A 22,985-nucleotide genomic window follows, 5' to 3' on the forward strand; every position below is an offset into this window, starting at 1 on the left:
AGAGAAAAATTAAAACCATATGTGGCTAACATAGCCATGAATTTATGGGGATGTGATAATGGAAAACACTGATTAACATCTCTCTAATCTCAGAAACAAACTATAAGATAAAAAATGCTTCTGAGAAAAGTATTAAAAGGTATTATCAAGAGCAGTCACAGACTGTCTAGATTGTCCATAAGCAGAACACAACTGCAGAGAGACACTGGATAGTTTTTTTTTAATGCTGAATTAAATCATGCTATATGTTTTAAAGATTTGTGTACCTTACAGTGGAAACTGGATATGTGTTACATTGGGGAAGAGGTTTTGTCTTTGTTTCCACAGGAGAAGAAAAGCTGTGGATACCATCAAGATTGATAGATAAACATTAGATTTGAACAGGAGAGATCTCCTGAATAAGAAGAGGTGATAATTCATCAGACAAGTTGGTCATTCAGTCCAAACTAATTTATAAAGACTAACAAACATCTTTCATTTGTTCAGGCATGAAAAACAATTGTTTTTGAATGATAACTTACCAAAGACATAATTGCATTACTGGCATGAAATAAAAATTGTTTCTTTTTTTCCTTTTTTTTTTTTTTCACATGGAAAATGTTAGCATTTGATTAACTCCCAGAGTAGCTTTTGTTTGGTGTTTTGTTTTGTTTTGTTTTGTTTTGTTTTTCGAGACACAGTTTCTCTGTGCAGCCCTGGCTGTCTTTTAAGCTACCAGAACACAGGCACCTCCAACACCCTTAATCTTCTCTTCAGCTCTTCTGCTGAAGAATTTGGCCTTCGATGACAGGTTGCCTAGGGAGCTTTCCCTTGCCCAGAACTTTGTAGTAGCCTGATCGAACAATGTCAGTGATGGCAGCAGTCTTGGTTTTGGCTGTATTGACCTGTGTCTGCTCGCTGAGCAACGTCCATAATTTATCCAGGTTGACAGTTGGGCAGAAACTCTGATTCCTCTTCAAGTGGTAATGCCGCACAACAACTTTCTCGGAGTAACCTGGATGATATTTGTTAAAGTTGATCCTGTGGTGGTGCTTGCCTCCAGCCTTCCCGTGGCCTCCTGGATGCTTGCGGTGCTTACCGATGTGGCCGATGTGGCCGATGTGGCCGATGTGGCCATGGCAGTGGTTGTGACTCACGTGGACCCAGAGTTTCCCGGTCTTCTTCAGTCTGGATGGCAGAAGCAGAAAGGAAAGAGGAGAAAATTGATTTTCTTAAACCACGTGTCTGGGCTGGAGAGGTGGCTCAGGGGTTAAGAGCACTGACTATTCTTCCAGAAGTCCTGAGTTCAATTCCCAGCAACCACATGGTGGCTCACAACCATCTGTAATGGGATCTGATGCCCTCTTCTGGTGTGTCTGAAGACAACTATAATTGTACTCATATACATAAAATAAAGAAATCTTTAAAAAAAAAAAAAAAAGAAAAAGAAAAAGAAAAAAAAACCACGTGTCTTAATTCCATGTTAGAATGTTAGACTGTAAATTGCCACATGGCCCACATAATTTTGGACATCAGCTTTTGAGCTTTCTTCTTAAACAAAAACAATATTTTTTATAGTTGGTGTTAAAGACACAGGTAAGAAATTTCAAACGTTTTAAATAAATTCAAAGGTTTATTACAATTCAAACTTGTTTTCTAAATCTCTAAGAGTTGGAGTAATTTGGAGCTAAGATAAAATATTTGAGTGGGGCAATGTGTAGCCCATGCCTTTAATCCTAGAAGAGACAGGGAGGTTGTTTTCTAAATTCTAGAGTTACAGTGAACAAGGTGGTGGACCACACCTTTAATCCCAGCACTTGGACATCAGAGACAGGCACATAAGAATTACAGTGATTTAAATTTAAAGACCCCTTGCAAAAAGCAGGTTGAAATTCAAAATGAATATCTTTGTGATCTAAAAATAAACACACTTAAACCATGAATTCATATATAAAGAGAAAGGGAAATATAGGTATATTTATCCACTAAGATATATTTAGTTACAAATTTTCAAAAGATTTTTTTTTAAAATTTTAGTTGAAAGATAATATACTTTTTCTATAAAAAAAAAACAAAAAAAAAAAAAAACAAAAACAAAAAAAAAAAAAAAAAAAAAAAAAAAACAAAATTTGCCTAAGGAAAGATATAACCTGACAAAAAAGAAAGCCCTCAGAGTTAGGGTTGGGGCAGGGTTTTGCTTTCATCTTTCCAGGAGAATAAAAGCATCCAACTAAGGAATGTAACCACCAAACAAGTGAAACATCTGAAGGAAATGACAGATCATAAGAGAAAAATGTCCCAAGAAAAAGAATAAATTGGCCAAGTGGTCTTACTACCCTCTACAGACCTACATGTCAAATGGTCTTTATGTGGTCCCACTTCAACTAAAAATTAAAGCTGGCTTTAGGGTTTGAGCATGGCTCTCTCCTTCTCTAAACTCACAAATGCTTATTGAAGGAAAATCCGAAATCTCTGTCTTATATCTGAAGAGCCACCTGGAATGGGGCAGAAGAAAACAAAAAATAAGACTATTCTATAGCCACTATCATAATCTTTTGGTTTCATTTGACTTTTTAAAACTTTTTAAGGTATAAATATCTCAAAATCTACAAGATAGAAAGAATAAATTGTCATCATAGAGCACTGACTAATTCTAGAAATAAGCTTCATGTAGCCTCATGTCTGTGTTCAGGTTTGAGTCTGAAGCAGATAACTAGGAACGGTTTGTGAATTTCAGATGAACTTAATAGACTGTGGTCCTCAAACCTCTCTGAAATCTGCTGAATATGGCGTTTAAATTTTTTAAGTTTTCTACCATTCCTAACAGAAGCCTTGGAGGTCTCCAAGAAGATGATGGGGCCCTGCAAAGATGAATCCTCATGGAATTTGGTAACACAAACACATGCCTCTTCTGCCACCAGAGGCAGGCAGATTTCTGAGTTCGAAGCCAGCCTGGTCTACAGAGTGAGTTCCAGGACAGCCAGGATTATACAGAGAAACCGTGTCTCGAAAAAAATTAAAAAAAAAAAAAAGACAATGTGGAGGAGAATGGGCTTTTTCCTTCTGAGATGTCCATTGGGGAAGGTCAGCTGTGTGCTTTCTCTGCCTTTCTGAGCAAGCAGGCTTTCACCCCAGCATCTGACTCCTGAGTCTTCAGTTGGTAAAACTGAACAATTGTCATTGGAAGCAGGCTTTGAGGTTATAAAACATGTAAGCCAGTCTCAACGTTCTCTGTCTTCCTCCTACTTGTCACAATGTGTACTCTCGGCTATGCCTGCCAGCTTGTTTGTTCATCATCACGGGAAGTGTAAGCCCAATTACACTCTTTCTTTTATAAGTTACTTTGGTCACGGTGGTTTTTTTTTTTTTTTTTTTTTTTTTTCATAGCAATGGAAAAGTAATTAAAACAGGATTTAGTACCAAGGAGTGGGTTATTGCTCTGATATCCCTGACCATGATGTTTTAGACAGGAATGTGGAAGACTGGAACTTTGTACCAGAAAGAGGTTGAACACTGTATGCAGGGCTTAACAGACCATCTTATATATGGAAGAGAGTAAAGCTTAGAGCAATGTGGACTATGGGGGCCAAGGCAAAAACATTTCAGAGAAAAATGATATTACCAACTTTGGTAGAGACCATTCTTGTGATAGTTTGGCAAAGAATGTGGCTTCTTTCTGCCCTTTTCCTAAGAATTTGCTTGAAGATAAATTGGAAACTGATGGACTCGTTTCTTTGGTGGAAGAGACTTTAAGACAGGTTAATATTGGCTCTGACACATGGGTGTTATTCATCATACTTATGCAGATCTACAATGAAAAAGAGTGAACAGGACAGAGAGGCAGGGACAGGGAATTTAATGCTAAAGTCAAAGCTGGTGCTGAAAGAGATAAGGAGATGAAGGGGAGTCCTGATCTACAATGGAATACAAAGATCTGTGGTAGATGTGTGACTGGAAATGCCTCCACAGGCACACAGGGAGTGTCTCTGTGAGGAGGCACAGTCTTGTTGGAGGAAGTATGTCACTGAAGGTAGGCTTTGAGGTCTCAGGTACTCAAGCCAAGCCCAGTGTGACATTCTCTTCCTGCTGCCTGCTGATCCAGATGTGAAACTCTCAGCTATCTCTCCAGTATGTCACCATGCTTGCCATGATGATAATGAAGTAAACCTCTGAGCTGTAAGCCAGCACCAATTACATATTTTCCTTTATAAGAATTGCCATGTTCATGGTGTCTCTTTGCAACAACAACAAAAAAATTATAACTAAGAAGTTGATACAGGAGTTGGCTATTGCTCTTATAGGCTAGATCATGCTATTTTGTTTTGTTTTGTTTTGTTTTGAATGTGAACTATGAGACTTTGGATTTAAAAATGGCTGAATGCTTTAAGTGGGGTTTTTAGGCCATCCTACTAGGAACATGGAAGACAATGGGGCTGAAGGTGATTTAAACCATGGGGATCTGACTCAAGAGGTTTCAGAACAGAAGAATTTAGTATGTGCCTAGAGACTGGTTTTGTGAAATTTTGTAAGAATGTGGCTGCTTTCTGCGCTTGTTCAGAAAATCTGCCAGAGGCTAAATTGAAGGGTTATGGATTAACAGTTTTGGCAGAGGACATTTCAAAACAGCCTACCTAGCATTGACTCTCATGTGGCTATTTGTGGCCAGCCTTATGCAGATCTATAATGAAAAGGAGCGAGCTGAAGAAGGAAAGTTATAAAATATAAAATTTGAGGAGAAAAGGATCATCAGGAAATGAAATTTAGCTAAGTCCTATAGTCAAATTATAAACAAATTAAGGAAAATCCCGGTGTTAAATGAAGTGAGGGAGTAGTAACCCCAGGACAAGATTCCACCCAGCTAAACTTCTGGGAAAAGGAATGAAAGAAAAGTTTAGGGCCTGGTGTCGGGGTATACGCCTTTAATCCCCAGCACTCAGGAGGCAGAAGAAGACAGATCTCTGAGTTTGAGGTCAGCTTGGTCTACAGATGAAGTTTTAGGACATCTAAGTCAAGAACACCATCAGAAACAAAAAGGTGGTGACGAGGTACTAGATCAGGAGGGCTGTGTTCCAGTTCCAGCAAGCAGCAGAACTTGGTAGCTTCAGCCAAATGGTTCTGGCCGTAGAGTGAAGAATAGAAGAAAAGGGTTATGGATTTTCCCTCCTTAACTAAGGAAAGGCATTGAAGCCAGGCATATGTCAGGGGTGTCCTGTATGGAGCCCTAGAGAAAGAAGCCAATGAATGAAGCTGTGAAGGTGAAGCCTGGGTTGCCTTGGAGACCCCAAAATGTTGGATATGCCAGAGTTATGGGATACCCACTAAAGATGGTTGCTAACAGCAAGGGGAACTATCCCAAGAGAAGAAAGTATGTTGCAGTCAACAAAGCTGAAAGGAGTTGGAGAGCCGAGGAGTACATTGACATTAGACATGGAGATGCAGAGTTTGGAGTTTGCCTAGATGATTTTGGTCTTGCTTTTTTATCCAGTATTTCTTCACTGTGTTATCTTTACTCCCTTTTGGAACTGTAACATACATCCCATGCTATTGTATGTTGGAAATGTGGGATCTGCTTTTTCATTTTGATTTTATAGGGAATTACAGATAAGAAATTGCATGAATCTCAGAAGAGACTTTGATCTTTGGACTTTTTTTTTTTTTAAGATTTATTTATTTATTTATTTATTTTATGTATGTCAGTACACTGTAGCTGCTCTCAGACACATCAGAAGAGGGCATCAGATTCCATTCCTGATGGTTGTGAGCCACCATGTAGTCGTGGGAATTGAACTCAGGACCTCTGGAAGAGCAGCCTGTGCTTTTAACTGCTGAACCATCTCTCCAGCCCTCGAACTTCAGACTTTTAAACAAGTTTAAGACTGTTACACACTATGAGAACTTTTGAAGTTGAACTAAATGCATTTTACATCATGGTATGTCTACCTATGGAGTTCAGGAAGTGGAATGTGGTGGTTTGAATAAAAATGACTCCCATAAGCTCATAGGAAGTGACACTATTAGAAGGTGTGGCCTTGTTGGAGTCGGTGAGGTCTTGTTGGAGAAAGTGTGTCTTTGGGGCAGGCTTTGAGTTCTCAGATGTTCAAGCTAGGCCCAGTGTGGCATTCTTTTCCTGCTGTCTGCTGACCTAGGTTTGGAACTCTCAGCTATCTCTCTAGCACCATGTCTGCCTGCAAGCCACAATGCTTCCCACCATGATGGTAATGGACTAAACCTCTGAACTGTAAGCCAGCCCCAATTAAATATTTTCCTTTATAAGAGTTGCTGTGGTAATGGTGTCTCCTTCACAACAATAAAATCTAACCAAGACAACTGGGGTGTCTTCAGGGTAAGACCCCACCCAGCTAACCTTCCAAACTTATGAAAACAAAATCCCTAAAGAATTTTCTGCCCCTAAGAAAAAAGTTGGATTGCATTGGAGATCCCAAGATTTTAAAGGTAACAAACCCATGGGATATCTGTCAAGTATAGTTACACACAGTGAGTGAAGCAAGGCAGAGAGAGTGATGTATATTGCAGATAGCAAAGCAGGAAGGACAGAGCCCTCTAAGCCTTTTAACATCAGGCAGGGAGCTAGAGGATTTGAAGTTTTCCCTGTTGAGTTTGGAGCCTGCTATGGTCCAGTATTTTCTCACCATACTCAAATTCTTCCCTTTTTGCAATGGGCAAGTATATTCTGTGCCATTGTATGTTGAAAGTGTGTGATTCACTTTTTGATTTTACAAGGGGTTATAATTAGGAGATTTGCCTTGAGTCTTGAACTTTGAACTTTTAAACAGTGTTGAGATGATGGGGGGCTTTTGAAGTTGGATTAAATGCAATTTGAAGTATGCTACAGCCAGGAGGCAATGAGGGTGGAACATGGTGATTCAAATAAGAGTGGTTCCCATAGGCTCATATATTTAATTACTTGGTTCCCAGTTGGTGGAATTAATTGGGAAGGTTTAGGAGGTGTGGTCTCATCAGAGGAGGTGTGTCACTGGGGTCAGGCTTTAGAGAAATAGTTCTCAACCTGTGGGTCATGACCCCTTTGAGAGTCAAATGACCCTTTCACAAGGGATACATGTCAGATATTCTACATATCAGATATTTACACTATGATTCATAATAATAGAAAATTCCAGTTATGAAGTAGCAACAGAGTAATTTTACGTTTGGGGGTCACCACAACATGAGGAACTGTCGTATTAAAGGATCTTTGTATTAGAACAGCTAAGAATCATTGCTTTAGGGTTTCAAAAGCTGTGTGCTCTCTGCCTCCTACTTGTTGACCAAAAGGTGAACTCTCAGCTGTTCCTGCCTCCATGCCTCCGTGCCACCATCATGGACCTTCTGAAACCATAAACTCAATTAAACTCTTGTTTTATACGTTACCTTGATCATGCTGTTGGTCACAGCAATAGAAAAGTAACTAAGTCAAGAGCTAGGCTAGGCTTACTATGAACAAACAGCCTTGTGAAGATGTAGTTGCATTGTTTCTAGTCTTAGCTGCTGCCACTTAACAGCTGAATCTCCTTCTATGTAAGAAACCTTAAGTTTGCTTGGAACTTTTATGGAGTTTCATTTATCTTGATGTAATGAACTTTAACACAATGTACCCAGTTTTTTTTTTCTTTTTGTTCTATGGAGATTTTATCTTCAATGTGCTCCACATATTGATTCAACTTGAAAACTGTTTCATGAATTCTAGAGATTCCCAGCCTTATTACTGAACAATATGACAGACACTGGCTCTCCTTCTGGTCTGTTCTTTGTCATTCTTGGAAACCTTGAGAATATGGATGGAAAGCCTAGTGTCTCTGCTGTTTTTCCTCACACTCTCTCCAGAATTTGCTTCTTCTGTGCTGCATGGCTCTGCAATGTGCCAAGCTACTAATCTGTTATATGAAACATCATATACTCCATCTCACAAACCCCTTGGGTTCTTTCTCATACCCCTGTGCTTGTTATAGATGGAGTTTCTGGCCTTTATATCTCCAAGCATATTAGATGCACACACAGAGACACACAGAGTATGTGTGTGGGGGGGGGTGGGTAGGAAGGTAATGATAGAGACTCTAGAAGATTCACAAGTTCTCTTTCTCAGGCAGGGGGATGGCTTTAACATCTCCACACATTTGTTGGTCCTAGATGTACTTGGTGACTTGCTCACTCGTCACCCCTCTGGACAGAGATTTTCTCTGCCATGTGATCCCATATACTGTGCATACATAGTGTTGGGTCCACCCAGTAATCCTCTCCTTATTCAGGTGAAACATCTATTTCTATCAAATTGTTGAATATTTATGTTTTTTATATGTATTTAGCCCAGAAAGGGGCAAGGCAAAGCTTAGATTTAGCACAGGAAAGGAGTTTTATCACACTTTCTCTAAAGAAACATAATCAGTAGGAGAGAGAGAGATAGACTAATAGTTAACTAGGTAAACAGATAGACAAATGATTGGTAACTAGGTAGCTAGATGATTAACTGACATGATAGATAAATAGAAAACTAGATAGATAGATAGATAGATAGATAGATAGACAGACAGACAGACAGACAGATAGATAGATAGATAGATAGATAGATAGATAGATAGATAATTACTAATTACTGTGACCAAGTACTTGACAAAAGTAACTTAAAGAAGGAAGGGTTTACTTTGGTTCATAGTTTCATAGTTCTGAGTGCAGTCCATTACAGCAGAGAAGGCATGGCCAGGAAGGAGGTGGAAGCAACTGCTCACAGTGCATCCACACCTGGGCAGCAGAGAGAGATGAACTCTGGTGCTCAGCTCACGGTCTCCTTTTTATTCGGCCCAGGAGTCCAGCCCAGGACAGGTCCCCCTACCTCAACCTAATCTAGGAAACTCTTCAGGACTTTCCCAGAGGCTCATGTCCATGGTGACTGAAGATCTCATTGGGTTTCAAACAAGATTGACTATACAGATGGATAATTAGGTAGTCCAGTGGCTGGATAGAAGAATGTTTATTCTAGGAACTGATTCACACAGAAGTACAAAAATCCACGTCCACCTACATTATGTGCAAGTTGGGAGCCAAGGATGGTCTGGAATTCACCCTGAGATACTGTTACCCTGAAGTGCTGACATCTAGGGGCAGAAGATTCCAGCCCAGAGTGTGAGGTACCTTTCCTTGTCTCCCCAGCTGGGGTGCAGTACCTTCCACACTAGGGAGGATGAGTCTTGCTCAGTCACTGTTACAATGCCAATGTCTTTCAGAAACTTCCCTCAGACACATGAGACATGATGCCTCTCCAGTTACTTGGGCATCTGTGCCCTTCCCCCAGGCCTGAGCAGGCCTGCAAAGTCATTTACCACAATAGACCAAGCAACAGTAGGACTTAGGAGATGCATTGCATTACCAGCCTTGGAGCCTGCTACCTGAGCTAAGAAGAATGGACTGCCTGCTGAGCTAGCCTTGACACCTTCCGGACTGCCATCTCCTTGCCCAGCCCCTGGGTTGAACTCTGGGGGTGAGGCTTCCCCTTTATATGTGAAAGCAAATTATTAAACTTCGAGCCTTGATCAGAGAACTTTGTCTGGGCTTCATCTTTTCCCGCCCGTTTCCCTATTCTCAGCCTCTCTTACAGGTGAACCCGGTTCAGCACTGTTGCTGCTGACGGCAACAGGCATCCTTTAGCCCAGCCTAGTTCCGTCTAACCTCACACATCACGTGGCCCCTCTAGTACGCAGAATCCCTTGTCTTGGGCTAAGACTCTCCTCTGTTTTAAGTTTCTATTTAGGCTCATTTACATTTTCGTTTTTAGTTCTATTTATTTTATGTGTATGGGTGTTTTGCCTGCATGTATGTATGTGTATCATGATCATGCCTGGTACCCAGAGAGGCCAGAAGGGGGCGTCAGATCTGGAACTAGAGTTACAGACAGTTGTGAGCTACCACCTGGGTCCAGGTCCTCTGAAAGTGCAGAGAGCTCTTAATTGCTGATCTATCTTTCTAGTCCATTATTTAAGGTTTTCTACTTAACTATTTTGTATAGAGCCATGGAAACAGTGTGCCGTACCAGGTGTCCATCCCAGGAAGGCTTGTTATCTGCAATATATCTGCTCACCGAATCCTGAAGGAAGACAAGTTCCTCTGGAGAGGTGATGGGCAACCTGTCTCTGAGCTGCTCATAATTTTTAAAAAGCTATTTGCTTGCATATATTTGTCTTCCATTTAAACACCTACAGAAGCCTCTTGACTGTAATTAATTTTCTCTCTATTGAGGGGGATGTAAGCATGCCCAAATTAATTCATGATGAATGTATCTGTTTACCACACTGGTCCCTCCCATTTCAGCTTCTTACATTAGCCAAAAGCAAAGAGCCACAGAAGAAAAGTTGCTGAAGACAGCCATCACTGAGAGCCCCTGTGGCTCTTGGTGTCACATTAATCTCCTGCGTGAAACCAGGCATTGTCAATGTTGTCTTTTCTTCCTCTTAAAGGAAACTCAAGTCACACCAAAGCTCAGCAGATGGGGTCCAACACAAGAGGAACATATGCCCAGTACACAACAGGCTCACTCCCAGTGTCTTAGGGTTTTACTGCTGTGAAGAGACACCATGACCAAGGCAAGTCTTATAAAGGACAACATATATTTGAGGCTGGCTTACAGGTTCAGAGGTTCATTTCATTATCATCAAGGTGGGAACATGGCAGCATGCAGGCAGCCATGGTATAAGAGGAGCTGAGAGTTCTACATCTTGTTCTAAGGGCAAACAGAAGACTGGCTTCCAGGCAGCTAGAGTGAAGGTCTTAAAGCCCACGCCCACAGTGACATACCTACTCCAACAAGGCCACACCCCCTAAGAGTGCCATTCCCTAGGCCAAGCATATACAAACTATCACACCCAGCATCTGTGTTATTACCGTACATTGGTGATAAGGTGTTGAAAGATTGTTTAATCTTTATGAGTCCCACCCCACACTCATCTTGGCAACTTGTGCCTACTGACCAGCTCTTGGACTTCATGATGTGGGTGTAAGTCTCCACTCTAGAATGTCTCCCAGAGATCTCTCCATGCATATGACTCTCCAGCTCTTACAATCTAACATTGTGTCTCTCTAGACCTACTGCAGGTTAGAAAGTTTAGAAAACTCACTGGTACTAGAGACAGAAGTTCTCATGTACACCAAGGTCTGGGAGCAGGTTGGTTCTGCTTTCCCATGACCCTCTGTGAGTCACTCCTTCCCACCTAGGGATAGTGCCTATCAAGTGACAAGTAGAACCTAAGCAGGAGGGCACTTTCAAAAATTTGCCTAGCCCTAGCTTGACAGAGCATGCCCAGATGGCAGAGGGATGAGTGCTTTGAGCATATCCTTTCATTCTGTCTCCACTTGTCCTTCTCAGAAGGACCTTGGGTCTTTTTGTGCCCTCTGTGGATCAAGCTGTGTGTGCTGCCTTCCAAGGCCACACTTGATGGCTGTTTTCCTCTTGCCCATCTTGGCTTCAGGGGTGCCACTGAAGTCCCTGCTGGGATCCAACAAGAGCCAGGGCTTCCTTTACAGATCACACCACTCACTAGAATAGCCCAAGGTGCTCCAGGCCTGCCTGAAGCCTCCTGTACCTGCTAATTTTCTAAAGGAAGGAGGCTGGATTGGCACACCTTGGCTCCGAGTAGCATCTGGATTGGGACTGTACGGGGTTCATTCGGCCCAGTCACAGTTGCTTTTTCCTAGGGCCAGTGGTTCTGGCTCTCCTGTTCTAGGGAAGCCTGAAGGTACTTCATTAGATATTTTTGTTTATATTTTCAAAGAGAAACTGCATTCAGAGATAAACAATTGCCCAGGTGGCACAAGCCACTGAGAGGCAGAGAGAACCACTCAAGGACATTCCTCCACAGAAATGGTATAACCTGATGTGCAGGCTACTGATACCCTACCTGTATGGATGCTACATGCCAAGGTCTCTTTGTGCCCCCAATCCTCTCTAAAACCCTCCATACTCCCTACGTACTTCTCCACACTCTCTCCCTGCCCCCCCCCCCACATCTTTTCTACATGCCCTCCATGTGCCTGTACCTTTCTTCCATCCCACTTCTCCATGTGTACAGATGCTCCCCCATCCTTCCCTGTGCATGTGGAGAGACTGAGGCACAGGGAAGTGAAGAACTGGGCACAGGCTACCCAGCTCAGTAGTTTGAATCTAGGTAGCTTCCCACAACATGATCCCATCCACCCTACCCTCCTGCTTGGCCTCTTTGGCCATCAAAAGTATGGAGACGATGCCTCCGTCAGGCTTCCATCAGGGCACCAAGTCCCAGGCAGGAGAGTGTGGCTCCTTAGTGTCCTCCCAGACTATGGTTGTGTGATATTGGCAGCAGAGGTCGCAGCCCTGGTGTCCAGCCCCTTTCCAGACACGGGTGTGTTTTATGGCTTAATTAAACAGAGAGGAGCATAATTGACGTGCAGCCCGCTGGGCGCTGCCGCTTCCTGGCTCTTCCCCCGTGACTCAGACGCGAGTGTGGGCTAATAGATTCGCAACGCTGATCGCTGCTCCAGACCCACTTAGCGAGGCTCTGGGAAGCTCTCACTGCCCTGGGATTGAATTGAATTGCTTTTCATTTCTAACCACGACCCATAAATCCCTCACACATCAGCCCCCGCAGAGAAGCCTCCAGGCTCAGGTCTCTCTGCCCGCCCCAGCAGTTAGCGGGGTGGCTGCCTCATACAAGAGCCACTCTGGAGCAGGGTCAGCTGCACGTTCATGGCCTGGACACGCATCAGCATAAGGCCAGCCAGACCGGAAACTAAAGGACCGGCCCACGGTTCTTATGGCAGCTGTGGCCTGTGCTTTCCTGGGTCACTTTGGACTGAGGTATCTTTCCCACTGGAAGGAAACAAAGAAACAAACAAACAAACACAACAACAAAATTGAAGCAATGCCGACTCCACATCAGGGGCAGAGGGGCAACTGGGAGTAAAGGTCTCACGGGTTCTGACAGCCATCGGTGAAGTACCCATGCTTTAGGGACCAGGACCTTGGTTGTGAGACTGTAACAAGTTCCGGCCCTCTGAGAGCTGGCACACCAATGGAGAGAAGCAGAGAAGGCAGAATAGCACTGACAAGACAAAGGAAAGCCCGGGCAAGTGCAAGCACAGGCTGTTTGATAGGGGAGGGGCTGAAGCCTGAAGGACCAGTGGGAGCCAGGTCAGAGACAAGACACACAGGGTCAAGGCTCAGATCAGTACTGCTCGAAAGAGACCCCAGGAACCAGCCAAGATCAGATAGAGATGCGTTGTGTGAGGAAGGAATGGGTTTCTTTGTCACTCCCAAATGCTAACAGGAACACACTGAGTATGCCATTTTACAGACCCACCCAGCGCTCTTCCTCACACCTCACCCCACCCAGCCCTGCCTGTCTCTCCACACAACTCACCATCAACCTCACCTCCTTTCTCCAAGGCCATGCTTTTCAGCAAAACCATACCTCTTACACCCTAGCTCTAAACTAGAATTGAGGAGAACCTTGTCCCCTCCTGCAAACATCTCAGGAAGTGGGCATCAGACTTCAATTCTCTGCCATCTCCTGCAAAAATAAATAAATAGATAGATAGATAGATAGATAGATAAACAAATAAATAAAATAACAAACAGAGAGCACAAATTTCCCTCTTTGATTCTCATCCTCTAGCTGCCCTGCTTGGTGCAGCCCCAGAACCCTCTCTCTCCATGCATCATCCTGGGGTGACAAGAGTGTGGCCAGTGGAGTCCACTTTAATGGGATCCAGGCTCTGTGCTTTGGCGTCTAGAGGCCAGGGCTCCAGAAATGTGTCATGTCCTCTCTGGACCACAGCTGCCACTCCCTGGGCTGCATGGCTGACAAGCAGCTGGGACTCGAAAAGACTCTGTGATGAGGGAAAGGTGAGGAGGACACAAGATGGGCAGTTCTGGGTGTGGTCATTCCTGACTACCTGATGTTCCTTCCCAGAGTCTGCTTTGTCAGCATTTATGTGTCACATGGTCATGCCTCTCTGGCTCAGCTCTGTGATGGCCACCTGTATCCTGTGGCCCCGCCTTTACTGTCTAAGGGAGATATCAGCAGGCTTCATCTTGCCCTGTGGCCAGCCATGCTGGCCACACACTAGAGAGTCTCCTTGGCAGAGTGCCTGGTGCTCCTGCATGTGGAAGGTGATCTCATCCCTAGGCAGTAACCATGGAAACAGAGCTACGAGCAGCTATAGCTTATGTGAAGATGAGGTCCCTCAATGCTCTTCACCTGAGCTGCCACTGACTCCCCAGCCCTGCAAGTTACCCTTTCTAGGGTCCTCGAAAGAAGGATGACATCCACCCTCTCCTGTGGAGGTGTCCTGACCCATACCCAATACCTACCAATTTGCAACCTCTGTTACCCACAAGGGGGTACTTTAAAATTCTAAAGTGACTGTGTTTGTACATGTTAGCCCATTAACAAGTCACACCTTGCTTGCTCCTCAGAGAGGGTCAGAGATTCTTCCACAGTTCATGGAAAATTTGAATTCAAGCCCTGTCTCCTCTCTCCACCTCTCTAGGTCCAGGGCATTGTGGGAAAGGTAGGGAGAGACATCGTTGGCCTGAAAGGTGGTAAGAGCGGTGGCACCTGAAGCTAAGATGGTCAGATGTGGGGCACAGACTGCTGCAGCTGCGACTAAAACTAGGTGTGTTCACACAAGGAAAGGCTGGAGGGAAGGACTCTGCCTGCTGGATGTGGAGAGTGAATCACTCACGGTCAAGAGTTAAGAACAGAAAGCACTCGCTCTGTGATGCTGAGCTCACTAGAGATCAATTTGAGGAGGGGGAAGGGACGGGGCTAGGAATCGCTACCTTGCACTGCAGACTCAATTACCAGAGACACGGTTGGTGTCAGTGTCCATATTTGGAAGCACGAGTGCCCATCTAAGAACTGAGAAGACAGATGATGTAAAGCTAAGGCTGTAAAAATAGAACTTCCGAACTACATGCTATTTTTTAAGTGTGTGTGTGTGTGTGTGTGGTGTGTGTGTGTGTGTGTGTGTGAAACAGAGGTTGGTGTAGGATGTTTCCTCCACTTTATTTACTAAGACAGAGCCTCTTACTGACCCCTGAGCTTGCTGATTTGCTGATTTGGTTAGTCTGGCTGGCCAGCTTGCCCAGGGCATGCCCTATCGCTGCCGCTGGGGCCTGGGGTTATCATGGCAGCTTTCAAGAAACACCCAGCATAGATGTGGGTTCTGGGGACTCAGGTTTCAGACCTCATACTCCCATAGCAAGCATCTTACCCACTAAGCCATCTTTCCAGCCTCTATATACCATTTTTTAAAAGAATATAAAAACTAAATTCTAGCAGGATAATACACAGATTTGCATCAGGAGAGACAAGGGTCACCAGTGGGCCAGAAGCATTCTCCAAACAAAAGACCCCATAGGTTCTTAAGGCCTTGTGAATGTGCCTTGCTTCACCCTTCATCCAGGGGCTGGGGGTCAAGTGTGGAATGCCATGTCAGTTTTATATTGAGTGAGGAATTGAATGGGTGTCAGCTCTGTTGCCACGTAGTGACTCTGGGTACCCCATGCTCAGCACAGTCCTCATCGTCCTCTCTTGACCTGCCAGCACATGTCCAGGGAGGGAGGGGGAAATCATGAAGCTCCCAGATCCAGTAATTCCACCCCTGGGAATTCTCCCTGAGCAAGCAAGGCAAAAAGAACTCGGGGAGAAAAAGCCTCAGGCAAGAATATACGGGTGGAAGCACTTTTTAGCATTGATTACGGAAAATGTCAACTCCACACAAAAGTAGAGAGACAGGAATAACGAGTGTGTGCCAGCCCCAGCTTGGAGGCAGCACCCACAGCCGGTGTGCCTCCACCCCCAACACTCGTACACATGATCCGGGTGGCAAGTGAGCTTCATACGTCATCGAACCATTTTATCATAAATATTTCAATTTGTGTCTCTGGCAGATAAGGAGTTTAAGACATCTAATCTCAGTATCATCACACTCAACAGAATTAATAATTCTTTAATATCGTTTAATTCTCAGCCAGTGTGCGAATTCCCAGATGTCTCCAGTGATCTCTTTGGAGTTGGTTCAGCAGGAGCAGTATCCGTCCTCGGAATGCAAACAAGGATTTGCGGTTGTTGCTGCTGCGCTTGCTTTTAGGCCTCTTCTTCCAGATCAGCTTTCTTTCCCTTCCTCCCTCCCCCCTCATGGAAACATTTTAAAATAATGTCCTCAAAATGGAAAACAATCTCACATGTCCAATGCCAAGGACCACTTAGGCAGCGTATGGTCCCTTGGCCTGGGGAGCCCCAGCGTCCTGCTGTCCCTGGCAGTAATGGCTAAATATAACCATGGAGCAGCTGGCCGTGGGCTGCCTGGAACAGCTCTGGCCTGGCCTGGCTGCCCGCCACCCGGGGTGCCTGGCCTGCTGGCTTGGCTGTGCCCTCGGCTGCCCTCCTTGGGATCTGGCAAGCCACTCGTGGCATGTCAGACCTGGCCCCCAATCTTCAGCCAGGCAGCTGTGCACAGCAGCTGGAGCAGAGCCTACCAGGCTCCCCTGACGACAGCACTCAAGTGTTAAATCAGCAACCAGGAGACCATGGAGCTCTACATGGGGGTAGAGAAAGATCACTCAGGACTAACCACACTGGCACCCGAGAGTATGTGTGTATGGGGGAGTGTCACAGGAGAAACAGGAAGGTCCATTAAGCAAACAATAAGACAGGTTCCTGAGAGAAAGCCAGCAGTCACTGTGAGAGAAAGCGAGGAGAAAGTGGAGCACGTGTGATTCTTTTTCCTGGATTGCTTTCAAATGCAGCCATGGCTATAGTAAACCTCTTCCCCCATTGTCTATCCATTCATTTTAGCTGGATCCACCTGTTGGAGAAACGGATTGGCTACTGTTTGTTATTCACTGGGTTGCTATAGGAACACTCTCCCGTCAGAGAAATGGGGAGGTACCAGCGGGAGGGGAGGTGTGGACTGTCCCTGCTACCCCATCATGGACTTCCTCTGCCTTTCTTCTTCAAACCACCGGAGGTGGCTGGCTGGCAAGGAAGGAGGTTGACAAGCACCCTCAGGTGTCTTCAAAACTGTAAGCATTTCACGACATGTTGTCATTATTATTCAGGTGTGGTGAGAGCCACGGGTCAGACGACTGCCACTGAAGGAAAGATGGTCCTATCCCACCATCTTTAATCCTCCATAGCATTAGGGCCACAAAAGGAGGACAGGGCTGCACCAGGTAGGTCGAGGGGTGGGGCTGTGGATAAGAGTACTGCTGTGGCATCTGCAGAAAGGACGGGGAGGGGATGAGCAGGGGTGAGGCAAGGGGCTAATAGGACAGGGGCCATCTCTGGTTGATGGTCGTTTACATAGGAAAGCTGTGTGTTGTTTCTAAACCCTGGCTACACTGAAGGGCGGGTTCTTCTCTCTGGGGATAGTAAGGCCCGTGATCTCAGAGTGAGACTATGAAAGAACTCTTTCCTCATCCCAGTCCATTCGTCTAATCGGCAATTGCTTCAGCACAGCATCCGCATGGAAACCTGTTCCTTCCTTCCATTGTCTCCAGCTTTCACCCAGCACCCTCACCCCCCTTGACTGACACTGTTCTGTCTTCACACACTCCCATTCATCCATCCCACCTGACCTCTGCCCAGGGAAGACCTCTTCTCCAAAAATAGCTGACACAATGTCTCTTGCTCCTCATGTTCTCTGCGGGATGGCTGGCCCATTCTGGACATAGCCCCGGGGGTGGCTGGCTCATGCTGGAAATAGCCCCAATGAGACTGACCGCTTCCTTTGCCTGGTTAGAACTCATAGAGCAAGAGCTGATAGTAAGATCCTGTAGAGATGAGGAGAACTAAGAAAGGAGGGAACAGGGCTTCCTGCCTTCTATGAGGCATAAGGGTTGTGTGAGAACAGAAGAGAGCAGAGCCCACTGGCATTAGGTTGTTTCCATAGCAGCAAGAATTAAGGCACTCCAGTGAGAAATGGGAAATTTGGGCCAGAGGGGTGGTCAGGAGCTCACAAGTCCTCCAATGGTAAGAAATTTAGCAGTTTTAATGGGCACAGTATAGACTATTTTTTAAGTTTTAGTGAATTATATGAGTGTATTAGTTATCCTTCTACTTCTGTGATAAGACACCATGACCAAGGCAATTTATAGAAGGGAGAGTTTATTAGGTGTTTGCTTACAGTTTTAAAGGATTAGAGCCCATGGTGGGGAGCTGACACATCTCCAATAAGGCCACACCTCCTAATCCTTTTCAAACAGTTCCACCAACTTGGAACCAAGCACTCAAGTACAGAAATCTATAGGAGACATTCTCATCCAAACCACCACATATGAGTTAGGGTTGTAAAGATTTGTTTTATATCTCCAGAACCCCTGCTCTGAGCCTGGTACCTTACTCACAATGAGAAACTCAGGGTATAAAACAGATAGGGAAGCCAGCTCTGAATGATAAGCCAACAGCCACAAAGCTGGAAGGGACAGGCTGAAGCTTACACTGAAATCCCAAGTGTCCCAGAATTCCCAGAAAATATGGGAGTATCTTAATCAACAAATGGGCCAGCAGCCCTCACTCAGGAGCTGGATCCCATATGTCTGGTCCCCATTACTCTTCAGGCCATGAGTAGTGTGTGTGTGTGGGGGGGGGTGTAAGAGCAGGTCTATCCACCTGAACCTTGTTGTGTGCATGGCCAGCCTGGTCCTAATGACTTGTGTGTTGACCCTACCCAACCTACAGTGAGCTCCTTACCTTCACCTCCTCCCACACCTGCCATCAGCCTGGAAATTATAACTATAATTACAGCCTGTCTTCCCAAGGTCTTGTTTGCAGAAGACCATTCTCTCCAGGGACCAGGGAATGGCTACAGTTTCCTTCCTTCTTCTGTTCCAAGGCCACCAGGAGGTACACTGCCAGTCTTGGGAAAGGTTCTCTGGAAGGTAAAGGGCACTTTTGGAGGTTCAAAACATACAGAGGGTCAGAGACTGCAGGGTTAGCTAGTGACTGATGCCCCTGGAGTCTGCAATATCAGCATTTTCAGCACAGCTGGGTGGACAGCTCCATATCCCTCCCCTCCCCCATCCTTAGGCTCCACCCTGCTCCTAGCCTGGACTGAGGCTGTTTCAAGAGAAGGAGCCAGCTACTCCAGCAAGGCCAACCCAAGATAGAGAATACCCCAGCCAGGGTACAATACATCCCCTGTCAGTCCCAGATCTGTCCACCTGTCACAAAGCAGAATTTCCCTCAGGACAGAAACCTGCCCTCATATTTTCTTTAGCCGTCTGGCGCAGCCTCCCTACATCCCACCCAGTCCCTCCCCCTCCCCCAAGTCAGTCTTCCCTTTTAAGGCATTAAGTACAGAGATATTAAAAGGGATTGTTCGGGCCGGTTAATTAGCTTGGAAGAGGCCTCTGCAGTGGCCTGGGTCACAGACGTCCACCTCTCTTTATTAGCTGAATTGATGGAGACAGCAGGGCCCAGATGGGAATAAATTGAATCCGATGGAGAAGAGGCTTTTGCACGAGCTATTAACAGGAAAAAAAAAGTGGGCCTCACACCTCACTCCTGTCTACCCTCTACTACCACCACATGCTTGCAGATGTATATACTTGGGGAGGTTCCCCTGAGTGAGCATCAGGTCCTAAGAGACTCACAGGGGCCCATGCCACAGAGAAGCAGGGAACATTAGTTCAAGGAATAAGGAGTGCCTTGATCAGCCAGGACTCAGGGTCCCACTCCAACGAAGGCACCAAAAGCCCTGAAGTCCAGGGACACAGCACTCCTTCCTTAAGCACGCCATCAGCTCCTTTGTCTTCTCAGCATCGTGCTCTGCAGAAATCTGTCCCCACAATTGGGGCTCATAGGTGGCAAGAGACTTGTCCATGTTGCATAGCCAGGAAGGGCAAAGCAAGACACTTACCAGCAGCCCCCGTCCATGCTGTGGGCTAGAGGTGATGGAGCCCCTCTTGCAGCAGCTGGTTGAGTGGCCACTGATACCAAGCTGCAAGAAGAAAACTGCTCACAGTGGCTCTGAAGCTTGACCAGCATCCTCAGCAGGTGGGCAGCTAGCAGGACACAGTATCTGCTTCCATTATTTCAGCTCCACACAAGGTCCACGCAGGCCTCTGATCATCCAGGACTGGTCTGGGTGAGCCAGACATAGTCCAGGATGGAGCTTAGCATGGTAAGTCACAACCACACGGATGGCAGGCACCCACTCCAACTCTTCGTCAGCCACATCCACTCCTCTCAGGTTCCTGTCTCGGTTCTGCCTCCTGGTCCCTCAATTCTATATCTTCTTCAGAAGGACCCTTGAGGTCACATCCCTGCTGACTTCATCCTCAGCTCCCTTTGGGACAATCTTGTTCACATATTGGCCTCAGGCTGCAGGAGACTCTGATTGACTATAAGCCAGCCTGTGTGGCAGGGAGTGTTGTCACAATCTAAATGCTGAACACATGATAGACCTTCATGCTCCTTTCAGAAGGAGAACCTACTTGTCACGACTTACTGGGTGGGACTCTGAGGAGCAATGGTGTGCCTAAAGAAATGGTGTCCCTGAGGCCACAGCTACCAGCTGCCACCAAGAATCTGCCTGGGACAGAATGAAGGAACTGTCAGTTGGGAAATAGCCTGCATAACTTCCCAGACCCAGGAAAGGTACAAGGTATCCTGGAATCTCTGACTCACAGCAGAGGATCTGAGAGTGCTGAGAGCCCCACCCCCACCCACCCCTAGCATCCGTTGTACCTCTGGTTTTTTTTTGGGGGGGGGGGTTGTTTTTGAAAATGTTAGCATTTAATTAACTCCCAGAGTGGCTTTTAAGCCACCAAAACACAGGCCTTCCAACACCCTTAATCTTCTCTTCAGCTCTTCTGCTGAAGAATTTGGCCTTCACGATGACAGCTTGTTTGAGGAGCTTTCCCTTGCCCAGAACTTTGTAGTAGCCTGATCGAACAACGTCAGTGATGGCAGCAGCTCCAGTCTTGGTTTTGGCTGTATTGACCTGTGTCTGCTCGCTGACCAATGTCCATAATTTATCCAGGTTGACAGCTGGGCAGAAGCTCTGGTTCCTCTTCAAGTGGTAATGCCGCACACCAACTTTCCCGAAGTAACCCGGATGATACTTGTCAAAGTTGATCCTGTGGAGGTGCATGCCTCCAGCCTTCCCGTGGCCTCCTGGATGCTTGCGGTGCTTACCGACTAGTGTACCCCTGTTCTTATCTCTATCCCTGAGCCTCTAGACCTGTCCCCTCTCACGCACTGTCCCCTCAGGCTGCTCTGCTTTCTCCTGGCTTACCACAGTGAATTTGTACTCAATTCACAAGGTTCAGTTCTGCCTACCCATAGACAGTCCACCACTTCTTCCTGAAAGTGGGCTCTGCCTTCCAGGGCTGAGACTTAAAATGCTGGATTCACAGCCTCCTGATTCGTCCGGCAGCGGATGGGACAGATCCGATCCAGGCGTCCTTGGGGATTCTTGCCTTATGAACCTCATGAGAACAAATGGTTCTCCATGATTCTTTGCCAGGTGCAGGCATGTATGAATAATAAGTAACCCCCAAGTATGACCTAGATGTATATCAACTTGAATTCTTGCTTTTCTCCATTCCCCACCTCCCTGGAGATCTCGAAGGATAACCCCCCCTGGGTCCCCAACTCCTCGGTCATAGATGTGCAAAAATCCAGGAGATTCTGAGGGAGTCAATGCAATGGGGAGTTTACCCTTGGCTTCTAGTGCTTTTTCACTCCAGCTGATACTCCTGCTGGTAAGAGAAAGCCATCCTGCTATTCAGGCATCCTGAGCTCTCTCCAGGGCAGCATCTGCACTGCAAGTTGCTGGGGAGCCTGGTGGGTGTCAGCCAGTGGGGTTCCTCTCCCACACAATACTAGCTTGGAACTCATACAGGGCCTGGCTCTTAAGAGAAGCATTTTCTTGGAGTGTTTTTTTGACCACCTGCAAACCAGCCACAGAGCCTACGTCCACCTTCCTCACAGAGTCAGCCATGTGCCTTTAGCTGACATGCTAGCTTCCTTCTGGCAGAGGATAGCTGAGCAGCCGGAACAGATGAGGCCTAGGTCTGGTTTGGTGGGCAGCCCTACCCTTGGACAGATCTCCACCTTCCCTCAGGTTCTGATTTCCTCAGCCAAGGGTGAATTTTGCATAGCTTGGTTGAGACAAAGAAATGCATTTGTTCAGCTATGCTGTGAGCCAAGCACACAGGCACATGGATGGAGCCCATGAGTGCCCCTGCCTGAGCTGCAGGGGCCACCGGGCTAGAGGATGCCCTTCCACATCCTGCTCCAGGATATTGGTCTTCCTGGGCTCAGCCTGCTCTGATCGAGCCAGCAAGGACATCAGCTCATCTGAACAGCCCCCTTTTCAAAATACAGGGATGAAATGAGGAGTGGGGAGGCAAAGAATGGTGGGAGGGTCTCTACCTTCTGGGGGCCATGCCTAAGCCCCAGTTAACCACTCCTATATCCATAACCCTGTGGCTCACCCCAACCCTGATTGTGTATCCCTCTAAGACCCTCGTGGGGGCACTATGCTTCCCTGGGACAAAAGAAACCCTGGAGGCAACTCATGTGCCCGCCCCAGGAGAATGCAGATGTGCTGGGCGTTCAGACAAAGGGCCACTTGCCTCGGCAGTGATTAATGTGTAGGTACGCACTGGCAGCGGGAACTCGTGGCAGAGACAATGCCCCTGACAGAATCAAGTCACACAAGAATACACAGGTCCAATTCCATTTGCATGATGCCTTTTAAGAAAAGCAGCAAGCCCAAACAGTTCATCGGGGTGGGGGCGGAGGAGTGATTGGGGAGGCAGCTGCATGCCACCAGGACTGGCCAGCAAAATGGTGTGGCAGTGTAGGAGATAAAACATGGGGCTGGGGGAGCTGCAGGAGTCAGTCATGTCCTCTCGTTTCAGATTCTCTTAATTCTTTCTCAACCCAAAAACATATGGCTCAAGCTTTAGAGTGGGTCGGATATTTGACAATCAAGCTTTTTAAATGGGG

The 22,985-nt window shown here is 46.1% G+C and overlaps 2 pseudogenes; both read right to left on the minus strand.

The window, feature by feature from the left end:
• Window positions 1–678: 678 nt before the first annotated feature.
• On the minus strand, window positions 679–13,407 carry LOC117715690 (large ribosomal subunit protein uL15 pseudogene; annotated as a pseudogene).
• Window positions 13,408–20,785: 7,378 nt separating this feature from the next.
• LOC117715515 (large ribosomal subunit protein uL15 pseudogene) lies at window positions 20,786–21,120 on the minus strand (annotated as a pseudogene).
• Window positions 21,121–22,985: the final 1,865 nt, after the last annotated feature.

Source organism: Arvicanthis niloticus, chromosome 9, assembly GCF_011762505.2.
Source record: "Arvicanthis niloticus isolate mArvNil1 chromosome 9, mArvNil1.pat.X, whole genome shotgun sequence".
NCBI classification, from domain to species: domain Eukaryota; kingdom Metazoa; phylum Chordata; class Mammalia; order Rodentia; family Muridae; genus Arvicanthis; species Arvicanthis niloticus.